Source organism: Anguilla rostrata, chromosome 8 (genome assembly GCF_018555375.3).
Source record: "Anguilla rostrata isolate EN2019 chromosome 8, ASM1855537v3, whole genome shotgun sequence".
Classification (NCBI taxonomy): domain Eukaryota; kingdom Metazoa; phylum Chordata; class Actinopteri; order Anguilliformes; family Anguillidae; genus Anguilla; species Anguilla rostrata.
The window spans coordinates 46538611-46553010 of record NC_057940.1 but is presented as its reverse complement, the minus strand read 5'-3'; the positions used below and the strand labels follow the sequence as shown (position 1 = coordinate 46553010).

Below are 14400 nucleotides of genomic sequence, written 5' to 3'. Positions count from 1 at the left end.
AGGACAAAAGAAGTGGCAGTCAGTACAATACTCATTATGTAATAGTTATCCATAGCCACAAACATCATGTCCAATTCACGCAGTAAGCATAAGCTAGGTCAGAAAGTTATGCAAGTACTTGACCACTATATTCATGATCTAGCACCATGCGACTTTTTTCTTTTCTGCACTCAAGGGAACCTGTTTCGAGTCTGTTCCAGAAGTGAAGAAGAAAACGACGGAGCTTCTGAGACAACTAATGGAAGAACACCTACTGCACTGCTTTGATCAGTGGAAGACGAGAATGCAGCGGTGTGTAGTTGCAGAAGGGGAATATATTGAAGGGGAAAGGAACTTAAATATAAGTTCTCTTTATTGAAATTAATTACAGCATTAGTCTCATTATTTAATAGCCACACCTTTTATATGCACTGTTTGTGGAATTGTTAAAGGCAAAGAGAGAGAGCGAGAGACAGGCTGCGAAGATCCTAGATAACTCATCAAAAGAAATACATTGGCTACTACAACAGTAATGAAGCAGAATTTCATTCCACCATAAACGTGTTCACCACCACTATGTTATAAAACACTGCAATCGGATCAACATGTCTACAATAAGCACTCAAGCACTAGGCCAGTTGCCCAGCTGTAGTTAAGACGACAAAAACCAATGTTGTGTAAATTGTTATGTTGAGTCCGAAGCTGAGAAGAGTGTATGCTGGGTTTTTTGTTCCAACCACAACTACAATCCAAGAATTTTAACAAGCTGTAATTTTTTTTCTTAATGAGACTTCTCATGTTTAGCGGGGTTATTAATGCTCTTAAACCACACTATGTCAGAAATATGCATGTTACAAAACATAATTGTCCCACCTTCACATTGTGCTATATTGCAAACAAATACATAAAAAAGGTAAGTTTTCTTAACTGATCGAATTAAAAACTGTGGTGAATCCGCAGGCTCCTAGTTAGGTTGTTGAACACGTTTAAGTTATTCAAAAAAAATCTCCCCTTAAACTTATTATCACAAAGCAGGTTTGCTTTATTATTTGTTTTCTCTGAATTCTTCATTATGTGCCAAATAGCTAGTTTTAGTTGCCACATTTTCACCAGTTAGGAGCCTATTGATTCACTTCAGTCTTTAATATGTTAAAAATCAATTAAAATGATCAATTAAATCGATCAATTAAAACAATTCACCTGATTATAACATTTTACCACTGTAATGGTTTCTACTGGGTTGTTCCCTCAACTGCTCACCATAACAGATGGCTTTCCAATTAAATTGTAATGGTTTTGATGGTCACCACTGGTTATTATACACATATTTAAGATGTACCGGTCCAGTTCACCAGTTTTCCCCTGCTGATTCCTGAATTCCAAAATTATTTTTACTGATTTTTCACCTTGGCTTGCACTCTGTTAACATAAACAATTCAATGAACCAATATGCAACACCTAATCTTTTACCCATTTTGTAATAAGGCCACCAAAAACCACAACCAATTTTTAAATTTATAATCAATTTAACTTTTATTCGACCCCATATACTTACAATTTTAGAATGCAAATATTTCTGAATTAGAATATTATATTATTTTTCTAATAAATAAATAAAATACAATTGAACATAAATGACAGCATCTGTATATTAATTTTCTATACTTACCTGCTTACATTTGTTCAATTGTTAAAATAGTAAATGTAACATTTGTTAATTATTTGACAATTATTTTTCAGAAAGACAAGGCTAAAATAAAACAAGGAGGTGCAGTCTTGCCGTATGGGTGCCGTCAATCTGTAAAGAAGTAATAGGGACACAAAAGTAAAAATACAGGAACACCGTGGCAATGCATGTTCAGTGTCATAATCTGCTCCACATATGTGAATAAACACTGAATAAACACAGAAGAGAGTATTTGGGTTCATTAAGTTTTTTTACACAGTAAATTAAATTTCAAAAGGTTTCTTGCCATCATATGAATTCATTAACAGCAGTGATCATTTTATGAAGACATTAAAGGTAAATATAAAATAAATATGCTATTAAAATGACTGGATTACAGGAAATTCTTCTATCATTCCTTGCAATGTTAATGGGCACAAACATACAAATCCACCTACCTACCACAACACCTCCCTATATACTTGACAGATTCATTTCAACAGGAAACTTAAGATAATTTTATACTATATAATCATGCCTAATATCTAACCTGATGCATTTTTTAGATTACACTAGGGCTAGTCAAAGTCACACCCAGTTCGGTTACAAATGGCAGCAACAATCAAAGTAGTTAGTCCTGCTAAAAGCAGGTATCTGTTCACCTGTTCTTAAAAAGACAATGAGTAGTAAAGTGCATGTGTAACATGAACTAGACTCAACAACTAGTAGTTATAAATTGTGATAGTACTTAATCTGTACACAGTTGGCTAGCACAATAGAGGATTTCTCTTCATCTAATATGAACAGAATGAAGCAAATATATCACGGATAGCTAGCTAGGCACCTGCTGAATTATATTAGAAAACAGAGTCTAAAATATAAACATATAAGCTGTAACTAGACTAGCTGCCCTCTATACAGTCATTTATGGACATCAAGCTCACACTGTCGCAAGTACAATATTGGAACTGTTGTGTTGCTTGCTCTTACAAATTTCCACTTTATTTATCAAGTCAGACCAATTGATGTGCATTCATTTAGAATGGTGATTGAACTTTTCAGATACTAATACTTTGGGCATATTCAGGCATATATGGAGAAATAATACACATATCCCAGCCAATTAGAATTTAGTATTCAGCCAAGCCATTGTGCATTGGTTTTGTGGGCGTGCAACATTTGTGAGATGAAAATAAAATTATTTGTGTCATATTCAACACTGTGTTCATTGACACAATGAACTGAGCATTAAGACTTTATTATGATGGAAAGACTTGGGTACTGATAAGCGTTGTTATTTGTTAATTTATTTTCTATACAACCAGTGGTGTCGCCCGGCCGAGGTACGTTCTAAAAATAGATTCTTCCCCAAGGACAAGCACATTATATGATCACTCAATCTGTGAAATAATTGAAAATCACCATCCCTAATTGCCAATCATGCAGAAATTGAACAATTACATTTCTACAAAATAAACATAATTTACACATCACATGATTTTACCCTGTTCATTGCAGATAAGTGCCTCTCACAGTTGATGCTGGATACTGGAACTGTAAGAGCTGGTTTAAGTTGGGGCAGAGTTGTTATCATGCTCAGAGATCATCTGCTTCATGACCACCAGCTGAGACTTGTCCTAGTAGAATGGATAAAATATTTTCAGGTTTCAGAAATACAAGTTATTGAATACAAATGTTTTTGTTAATGCTATTAAACTTCAGGGGATGGGTTGGTTAATGGTTGTCATGGGGTCGTCCCATCATCATGGTGTATCAGTCAGAATACAGAGGAGTCATAACTCAAGACAATAAAATATATAAAATATATATATATATATATATATATATATATATATATATATATTTAAAAATATAGAAAAGTATATTTCCTATAAACTTAAGGAGAGACCATGTGGCACAAGCCAACTCGACTTATCCCCCTGGGCCTTTATTCCCAGGCATGTCGTCTCCACTTTTACAGATGGCTGTTTTTGTCAGCAAATTAAAAAATGGGTAAAATGTGTGGTTTACACAAAAAGTGGCATGGACCACGCATAAACAGCGCCCAATCAGAGAGTCCTTCCCAATGAACTGTGGCCCTTCCTCTCCCTCTAGAATTCAAATTCAAATTCAAATGAGCTTCATTGGCATGATTATTGGTACAGCAATAATGAATATACAGTCTAAGTGTTGTGTTCGACAGAATCAGATTCAGAATGGGCGTGTCCTAGCCGATACCCGATCCACAAAATATGGTGGTATCGGGAGCTGATACTGTTCCGTGGATCAAATCAGGACCTCCCTATTAAAAATTAATATACAGATGCTGTCAATTATGTTCAATTGTATCAATACCTCATTTTGGAACCATGTCCATAATGTGCCTGGGTCCTCTTCTCTCACATTCTGTCTCTTCCCCCTTTCCTCCTCCGCCTGGATGTTTAGGCTGTTGACCATCTGGTTGACCTCACAGAAGTGTGAGGTTACTGGTCTCCTGCCTCTGGTCTCAATGGTAACAGGGACATAAAATATATTAAAACAGAGCAGGTTAATTTTAAGTCTAGCAAATTCCTTCAGAAACCCATTCAAGAGCAATGTTGTTTGATCATCAAGAAGTTGACGTCCTCTCTTTGAAACAGTTTGGACAAGCGACTGAGACGGAAAACAATAGCTGCTTTGAGGTGGAACACAGCAACAAATCTGTATGTAGCACAGAATGTGTACAGGCCCCACGCCACAGGATCTTTCTTGATGGCCGCCTCCTCTACGTGTGCTGCCAGATGTGCTTGAGATGTTTGGTTTTGTGAAAGCAATCTTGTGTCCTTCACCTCCTAATGAAAAATAGCAAGGCAATAAAGTTGAGCTCTTACAAGTGTTTTTCCTTAAATAGGTAGACTTACAGTCACTTTGAGGTGGTCCACTACAATCGAAGTAGCAACTGCCTGGAGCATTGCTGTGAATAGCTGTATATAGCACAGTTTACAAATGCAAGACACTAGCCAAAGCCATGTGTTGGTCAGCTGCTTGGCAACTCCAATCCACCAACCCGTTCTAAATACTTTAAATTATGTTGCCCTCTTAATGATTTAAATAACATATTACTTACAATGAATTTTTCATTTTTCTCTAATATTCTATTTAAAACTTAAAACATATTTTTTCAAATGAATGGGTTGAAGACTACCCATCATCACTGAAATTCCGTCAGTTCCCAAACCGAACACATGGTTGCCTTTTGTTTCCATCACTTCTCACACAGCTTCAACAATGATGTTCAAAAGCTGGTTAAAAAGCCACCCTTCTTTGCCAGGGTACCTAAAACAAATTCCATCAGAATAATCATGCCATCCTTACACAATGTCTGATTGTAATTATTCATTATTAATAGAAACATGGAGGTGGATGTCCAGTTGCTTGGTCATCGCAACATCAGTTGACTCAGCCATTTGCAGGCCAATGGCATGTGAGGAGAGGACTACCTATAGGATGGGTTCTTCAACCACATGGGCCAGGATGTGCAGCATCTCAGCAGGTATATTTATGTGACCTGTAACTGGCCCTCTGGTAACTCTAGTTAGTGTAGGCAATTTTATCAATAACCAATCACATGGGAAATAAATATTGATTTTGGATTCAAATATACTGTACTTTCAGATTAGAGAAATAATCACATCCAAGCAGAGCAGAGTATTTGGAGTAATTATTGGCTAATTAATTTTGCAATAATCGGTGGTGTAATGCTAAGGAAAAATAATTAAGATATTGCAGGCTAATTTATTGTATTTGTTCCACATTTCAATGTTTTCAATAAATGTATCCAAAATGTAAGTAAAGCTTTCATTGACTTTGAGACAATGCTACATGAATTGTATGCAACAGCCCATCAGCTTATAAACAGCTTGTCGTAGGTAAGAGTCAATTGTAATTAATCATAAACAAGAATAATAACATACCTCTATATTCAACCTTCTTCATTCAGTCTTCTTTTCATTGATGTCAAATATTTTCTCACAGAGAAAATGCCACACCAGTCTTCAACTCCCTCCATTTGATATCCTCTCCTTTAAAGTCTGTCCTCCAGGCATTCTGGTTAAAAATAACATAAATAATCACCAAAAATGTTTTAAACAATTTAAATATACATCATTAGTTATGAACTATTGTGTCAATGTACACTAATCAGAAAATTTAAAAAAAAATCTTGTCTACTTTTTGTGGTGTCAAAGGGGGCTTTACCACAGAGCCTTTCATAGAGCATTTGGACCCTTTCACACTTCCATCTCCTGTTTTGTGTCAGGGAGCTCCAAATGGCTCCAGGCAACAATTAGCAAAATTCTGAATTTGAATCAAATCCATTTATTATCTTATTATTATTATTATTATTATTATCTTTTTTTATTTTTTTACCATGAATATTCAACTTCCGATGCAAACCTTTAAGAAATTGAAATACATTTAGTTCCCCAACCTTCCCTAGAGATCATTTATTGAAATCCACAGATTTATGAATAAACTCATGAGCGGGTATAGATGGATAAACAGATAGATAGCTGATTTAAAGTAAATTCCATTTAAACAAGGGTTTCATTTGTATTTAGTCTCTTGTCAGAAGAGTAACAGTTTTTTCATGACCATGGTTTTGGAAATCTTTAGGCGGAAGCAAAGGATATTGGATTAATGATGAACAGCTGTGTGTGCTTTAGATCTAGCCTATTTCAGTAAATGTTTTGTTGAACCCTTACATTTTTATTTGCTTATTTATATTTTACCTTTCCATCATTCTCCATGTTAAGGGTGGTCTCCATCTGGGGTTCAATCCGGGGCTCCACCATCTGGGGTTCAATCAGGTGCTCCACCATTGGGGGTTCAATCTGGGGCTCTACCTCAAGATTTCTGGACCCCAAAATATTCAAAATATTTAATTGTCTTGATTCGTTCATTGATATTTAATGTACTGCCTTGTGCAAGAAGCATCAACAGTTGAGCACATGAAAAGCTACATATATAGGCTACAGTCATATTCCAGTCCCTCTCTCAAATCTTTTGGGTGAAATAAAATAAAATTATGAATAAATTTACTGTGTAATATTAGGGAAATTAACTAGCTAGGCAAAGAAATCACCCTCCCAAAACAGCATAGCATACAATAGAGTAATAACATTGCTATTTAATTAGAAGGTGTCTATCATTTTATCAAAATGTTTACCATCCTGTTAACATATGGCACAATTCATAGTTATACAAAAACATCTACATGATGAATTAGTAGCTACATCTTACCTGCAAGCTTTAAAATGTGTCCTTGGCTTTAGAGTAAAACCTTGTGCTCTGGGGGATTTTTTTCCCACCACAGTAAGATGTTTCTTCTTTTTGTTGAAGTCTTTTCCTTGGGTTACAAAACAGTGAACACGTACGAATTGCAAGAAATGCTGTTTGGGAGAACCTGCTCTCATATTATCGATAACATCAAACACACAGGACAGGACACTTTTACAATATGCAAGTAAAGACCAGTTCCATTAATCTCTATGGGGAGTCCATACACATCCCCTTAACAGCTAAAGCTAGCGCTGGGCAACCTCTGACATATTTGCCAGCACAGAAATAAAACCACAAAAGTATTAAAAAAAAAAATAAAAAAAATAAATAAATAAATAAATACAGCCGTTACCTTTATCGTCCGTTAGTATTTAAGCCTTGATCATGAGAGCTAGCAAGCCACTTTAGCAACCTTGAAAGTTTTTGTTTTAGCAACCTTGAAAGTTCTTAGCTGGTTGTCAAACTACTTTATGACGACTTTACTCGTAAAATTGTGACAATATTGTGACAACCTTGCAGAGACCAAGTTAAACTTTCTGACAACCTTTTCACAACGTTGTCAGAATGTTGTGTGTGTGCTGGGTAGGTATAAAATCTCCATAGCTTTTTTGCTGGTGCGTGCAGTGGTTTAGAGTTTCATTTGGCACTCCTGCTGCAAGAGATCTTCACGGCAGAGGCTAATTTGCATATATTTTCTTGTTTTTCCACAGGAACAAGTTGTTGTTCCCAAAAGTGAACCACGACCAGGTGGCAAATGTGAGCACTCAAAACCATATCTGACAGTTAACACAACCGTGGGACGAGCAAACTAGAACAGTGGCTTGCGTCAAATTACGATCTTATTGTAACAGGAAAGGAGATAAAAATACATTTTAGTGACAAGCTGTACATTAAGACATGGTTTTTCTGTGTATTTGAGTGAAATGTAGGGGAGGGCGGGGCACGTTGGACCACGGGGCTTATTAGGAGATACGCTGCAGCAACACGGACGTATTTTTGTGAATACATCTCTCTACGTGACATCCACCAACCCTGAAGATAGTGGGATTATTTGAAACCATCAAGACTATTTATTCACGATTGTCTATTTTTACCTCATGTAATTATTTTTAACTGAAGTGTTTTTTTTACTTCTACTTTTTATATACATGTGTCATGGTCCTGTCTTCCTGTCTGCGTTTTCCCTGTTGGGCCGCCAGATGGCGGCACTTCTGTTTTGTGTCCTGCTCCCCCTATGTGAATTGTATGACTGTTTTCAATTGTCTTCCTATTAGTGCTTGCTGGTTGTCTCGTTTTCCCTTCCCTCTCTGTGGCCTGATTGTTCATGGTGCCCTCCTGTGTCTCGTCAGTGTGTTCTATTTAAGTTTCCCTCTTCCTTGACTCAGGTGCTGGATTCTTGTGGTTATGTCTGGTTGTTCTGTGCTCCCCTCCTCAAGTTCCTGCTCCATGCGGTCCTGTCTATGTTCTGGTTTCCTCGTGTTTGTATTTTTCTGGATTTTCTTGTTCCTGCGTTTTGTAGTTTCCCTTGTTTGTTAGAAGTTGCCCTGTGAGGCTTTTTGTTCCTTTTTGTTCCTTTTGTGCAGTAAAGTCTTTTGTTCCCTTCATTTGGAGTTTTTGCATTTTTGCCTCTGCATTTGGGTCCAAACCCCCCACGCAGCCTGACAACATGTCACAAAATTGAAACATATATCATTTTAATGACTATTATAGTGGCTACAAGATAGAATATTTTCATGTTTCATGCTACATAGCACTGAGTGACAGCTAGCCAAATATGCGGTCTCCAGTAGGCGGGGCACGTTGGAACGATGTGTACCAACGTGCCCCGCCTTCAAGCGAATATCCATTTTTCTTTACTTTTATTCACAGTATGAGAAATAGGCAAGGTAAAACTGATAGAGGAGTGGCCAGGGAGGTACTTGAGCTAGCAGCCAGATATGTGGAGAAAGGGATGTCAGTTTGTGGAGTTGCCAAAACCTTCTCCATCATTCACGTCTCCCTGCGACGCTACAGAGTGCTTGTCCTGTGGGGGATGGGCTCACGAAGCCTGCACTGAGGGCTATAAGCACTATGTGTGCCACGATATGGTGCCAAAAGTTAATATAATAATAAAACAACTATATTGATGGTATGAACGAATGAAAGAAAATGTCACAAATTTAGTTAAGATTCTTCACACACATATTAGAACATGGCTTCACATACCACTAGATATCATTCAGTTTCAAGTGCTTGAATCACATTGTATATGCATGGTGTAACAGCATGTAACAACAACAACAACCTTTTCAAAATTAAACACGATCATTTTGGATAACGCTTCTCAGTTCTTTGTCTTCTCCGCATGTTCAACGCGTTTCATCAAAATGGTCATCATAATTAAAATATTCACCTTGGACCCGAGTCGCTGGTTTTACTTCCTTCATTGTTATATACATTATAAATACATAAAAGTCTATAAATAATACTGGTAGGAAAAATCATGTTTGTATCACACAACTTGTAATTGTAAGAAGATAATGTTGTTTGCATACGTTTTTAAGGTAATATACAACACTGTTCCAACGTGCCCCATAGGGTTGGGTCGGTTTCCGGTTTTGGCGGTCTGGTCCGGTCTATGAGGTTAAACCGGTTTGATTTTATGCGAACCGACTGAACCGGCATTTGTAATTATGAGACGTTCTGCCAAATTAAAAAGTAGCCTACATCAGCAACATGTGCTGACGGCGCTAAATACAACTTGTATTGCATTAGTAATAAGCAATAAAACAACGTGATTAACATAATATTATGTTTGCTTATAAACAAAGCCACTAGTGTCTGAGTGCAAAAAAAAAAAGAAGATTGACAGGCTGTGCGCAATTTAGTGCCCAGTCCGGCAACAAGGAGATCAAATCTCAGTAGACCAATCAAAGATGGGTGGGGGGATGACGATGCGCACGCACGCGGTTTGTTGTTTACTAGAAAGTTAATGTTTTTTGGGATGTAAGAGGAGACATGGCAGAGTTAGTGTCGAAGAAATCAAAAACTGCGCCAATATGGCAACATTTCGGATTCGAAGCCAACAAAGGAGGTGAGCCGAAAAACACAGATGAGGCAACATGTAAACACTGCACGAAAAAAGTCATGGCAAAAGGTGGTAATACATCGAACTTGCATTCCCACCTCCGAAAATATCACGCCTCCATTGCTGCACAGATGGGCCCCACAGAAGGGGCATTTACCAAGGGCTCGAAATACAAACAAGACAGTGCTATGAAGCAGTCACCACATTCATTTCTAAAGAGATGGTGTCTTTCAATACAGTGGAAAAGCCGTCTTTTAAATCACTGCTCAAGACACTCGACCGTCAGTATGATCCACCAGGTCGAAAGCATTTTTTGTCAAGTTGCCATCCCTGAGATGTACAATAGACTGAGAAACAAGGTTCAATTTTTGATCTCGGAGGGTCATCACTTCACGCTGACGACGGACATGTGGTGAAGTATTGATATGACACCGTATTTGTCACTGACATCAACAAAGATTGGAAGATGTATCCAAGTGCCTCCAAACAAGCTTCTTCCCAGAGAACCACACGGCAGAAAATTTGGCTGACGCCCTTGAAGAGGCCCTGCGTGACTGACAACTGGATCAGATCAAACTGTCAGCAATAACAACTGACAACGCAGCTAATATTGTAGCTGCAATTAGGAAATTGGACTGGCAATGGCTAAATTATTTCGGCCATAATCTCAATCCAGCTGTGACCAACACACTCTCACATGAAAGGCAACGCACAGAACGAGCCTTGGGGGTCTGCCGCAGCATCATTTGCCAATTTTCCCACCGCTGGCAGAAAGAAAGGGACCTGAGAAAAGCACAGCAAGAGCTTGGTCTACTGGAGCGCTCTCTAATTACGGTAAGCTATCACATACATGTAACCATCAATAAACATACACATCATGTGATGGGCTAGCCTTGATTCTTGTACATACGTCTTGTGATGTCTATTTATTTATTGTGTTGGCTGAGAGAGCCAGGGCACAATATTGTCTTCAACATGCATTCCATTGCATGTTGATATACGTGCATAATGAGTGCATAATAAACTTGATTTAACCCACAATTACTATCGATGTTTAGCCTATTCCAATTAGACCTAAACTAGGGCCTAGCCCTATTACTAATTTATTATTATCATCCAACAGGATTGTGCAACTCATTGGGGCTCAAAACAAAAAATGATAGAGCAAATTCTGGAGCAGAGCACCGCAATCTGGCACGTTCAAAATGCTGACCGACGCCCACATCCCTCTCTCAGATGTTGATGTCTTAGCCTCCATCAACAAAGCTCTCAAGCCAGTCAGTGAATTTATTGACATCCTCTCAGGGGAGAACTAGGTCACCACATCATCTCTTTTCCCAATGTTCCAACTCATCAATAATGAGATTTTGGCTGAGGCAGACGAGGACACAGCCCTCACCAAGGATTTGAAAGCTGGCATCTTGACGGGACTGGAGTCGAAATGACGACGACTCAATCAAACAGATGATGCGCACGACCACATTCATTGATCCACGGTATCGTGGAATTAATTTTCTCAAAGCAGATTTGGGTTGCATTGAGCGCAAAGTCGAGGAGCAGGCGGTCACTCTGGCAAGGCAAATGCCACAAATTAGAGAGGAGGGAGAGGGGCAGGAGGGGGATGAACTGGCCCATCCGCCACCCCCTAAAAGAAAAACTTTGGGAAGTCTTCTAGGTGTCAGGTCAGCAGCCCCTGTCATTCCCAAAACTACTGAGGAGAAAGTTGCCGCGGAGGTGGTAATCTACAAACAGGAGGCAGTGATTGATGGAGAAGCCGAACCTTTAGAGTGGTGGAGAATCAACGAGTCTCGCTTTCCATTGTTGTCAAATGTAGCGCCTAAGTACTTATGCATTTGCGCAACAAGCACTCCATCAGAGAGAGTTTTTAGCACAACTGGGAATGTTGTTACGCCTCAAAGGTCTCTTCTGAAGCCAGCAAAATTGGACATGTTGGTGTTTCTGGCCAAGAATTTGTAGAGGATTAACGCCTTGAGAAAGCCTAGACTAAACCTATGCCATGCAGGCTTTAAATGGCATTATTTTGTATCTTTGTACAGTTTGCAGTGTTATTTTTTAAAATATTTGTTATGGGTAACAGTTTTTCTATTTGAACATAACGTGTGGGCTACAAGCTGTAAGCATTTCTCATGTTGCACTTGGCTGCAAGCCGGACATTTAGTTTTGACTGATACTTTCTATGTTGATGTTTACAGTTTGTTTACATTTTCAATTCTGATTGTACTGTTTGAGTAGGCTACCGATTTATGCCATTGTAAATAGTTGTTTATTGAGGCCTATTTTTTTCTTATAGATAACAATTTGATATTTTTGCACTTTATAAACAGTTTCTCAAGTTGCACTAGGCCGAACAAAGTCTTATTTTATTTATTTTGATGTTAAAATTTAGATGAAGAAATGTTAACTTGAATGGATGGATGCCACCCATGGGGCACGTTGGAACATTTTCACAAAAGTTCACAAGTTTCGGCAAAACTGTAAGAAACGGGTGCTGGAAATCTAGTTTTGGTATCTATTTGTAGCTAACAGACATATGTATAGCAAAAGTAGTAATAAAACCCAAATCATTTTTAAATAAATAAGCTTAATTTAAAAAGTGTTCCAACGTGCCCCGCTCTCCCCTACATGTATTCAACGAACTCTGTGGTCAGACTGTGAAACTTAACAATAATCAGATAGTTTTGAGCAGTTTAACATCATCCATGTTAGTTTCACGTAAAGGGCGTTCACACAGCGAGCAACTCAGTTGATGGGTTGTTCACTTAGAGTATATAATATGTAGAGACAACAACTCCAATAGAAACCTATGGGGAGCACATCAGGAGAAGAACTGCTTTTTTTACTCAACAATGAGGATAGTGCATACACCGGGTAATACTAAATAAAAAAAAAAAAAGTATATCTTTGTGTGGTAGGAAAAAAAATTTCACCTCAGAAAAATAAGTGATTTTTCTTTCTAATATCATGCATGGAGATAACATCAGTAGGACCTATTTGAGTGAAAGTATTTTATTTTTGCTGTCAAAAATGAATGGAGCCCAATGGGGAAACCTGCTTTTTGAGCGAAAATCATAAATCAGCAGGGGGTGATAATACTTATACTGCTGAGAACTGAAAGCTGGCCCCTTGGTTGTTCAGGGGCACGTTCAATCTGAAAATGGTGTTCACCGCTTTACTACAGTTTCCGGGTTGAACGACATGTTTCCTCAAAACGGTGTGAAACGGAGTGCAACAAGCTTTGAGGTATGTTTTCTCTCGTTTGATGGGTGTGTCAGAGGTGTTACCCAATCAGCAGCGACGTGTACATAAACCCCGCCATATTAAAAAAGCAGTGCGCACAATGGATCCAACTGAAGTCCTTTACAAATGCGTCCACTGCAGCTTGGTGTATGCAACAATTGAGGACATTAGAAGACAAGTATTTCATAGATTAAACATGCATTTAAACCGATTTCATTAGGCTCCGAAAATTCTTCAAAAAGAACGCAAAGAATGGCCTTCTCAGCTGCCATAGTTGCAACGCTTGTGTAACACAACAGGGTGTTCAACACACCACCATTTCCGTTTAAATAAACCTTTTGCTATGTTTTGTCGGGGCTGAACACGCCCCAGGTTTACTAGGCTGAGGGAAGGGCAGGAGCTTCCCGTTGTATCCTCTTAGCGGTCTCGTGCAACTACATATTATTGAAGATAAGTAACGCCGTCATCAAAGACGTATAAATGCCATATAGCCACATATCATCTCCTTTTGTTTCTATAATTATGTCAGGACACTGATAAATATTTGTTATTGCTCGATCCCTCTCACTAGCTGGCTAGCATTCTCTCCATATCTCTCTCACTAGTTAGCTGCCTAACCAGCAATCTCTCTATTTCCCTCACTAGCTAGAAAGCAAGTTGAAACTGCCGACCAAGCATCATGTTCAGACACCTATCCCTATACTCTTTAAAAAAAAAAAAAAACGCTGTATTACACCGGGTGCAATTGTACCATAATGATATATTATGGGGGCGACATAGCTCAGGAGGTAAGACCGATTGTCTGGCAGTCGGAGGGTTGCCGGTTCAAACCCCGCCCTGGGCGTGTCGAAGTGTCCTTGAGCAAGACACCTAACCCCTAACCCCTAACTGCTCTGGCGAATGAGAGGCATCAATTGTAAAGCGCTTTGGATAAAAGCGCTATATAAATGTAGTCCATTTACCATTTACCATTTATATATTGTTCATCAATTTTTCCTCACTAAGCGGAACAATAATTCGCGAAATGGTTTCATATCGGTTGGAGAAATCGGTTGGAGGAAGCCCAAAACTCTGACTGGCTGTTGATGGGCGATGCCTGCAAAAAGTTAAA

The 14400-nt window shown here is 38.5% G+C and overlaps 1 protein-coding gene and 1 long non-coding RNA gene across 7 annotated transcripts in view; both read right to left on the bottom strand.

The window, feature by feature from the left end:
* Nucleotides 1-14400, bottom strand: part of csmd3b (CUB and Sushi multiple domains 3b) — a 919486-nt gene that overhangs the window by 276583 nt on the left and 628503 nt on the right. The gene's annotated exons all lie outside the window — the stretch shown is intronic.
* Nucleotides 1648-5320, bottom strand: LOC135261818 (uncharacterized). Its single transcript, XR_010332041.1, has 3 exons — nt 4001-5320; nt 3150-3282; nt 1648-1777 (listed from the first exon to the last, which is right to left on the bottom strand). It is a non-coding gene; the product is annotated as an uncharacterized LOC135261818 (long non-coding RNA).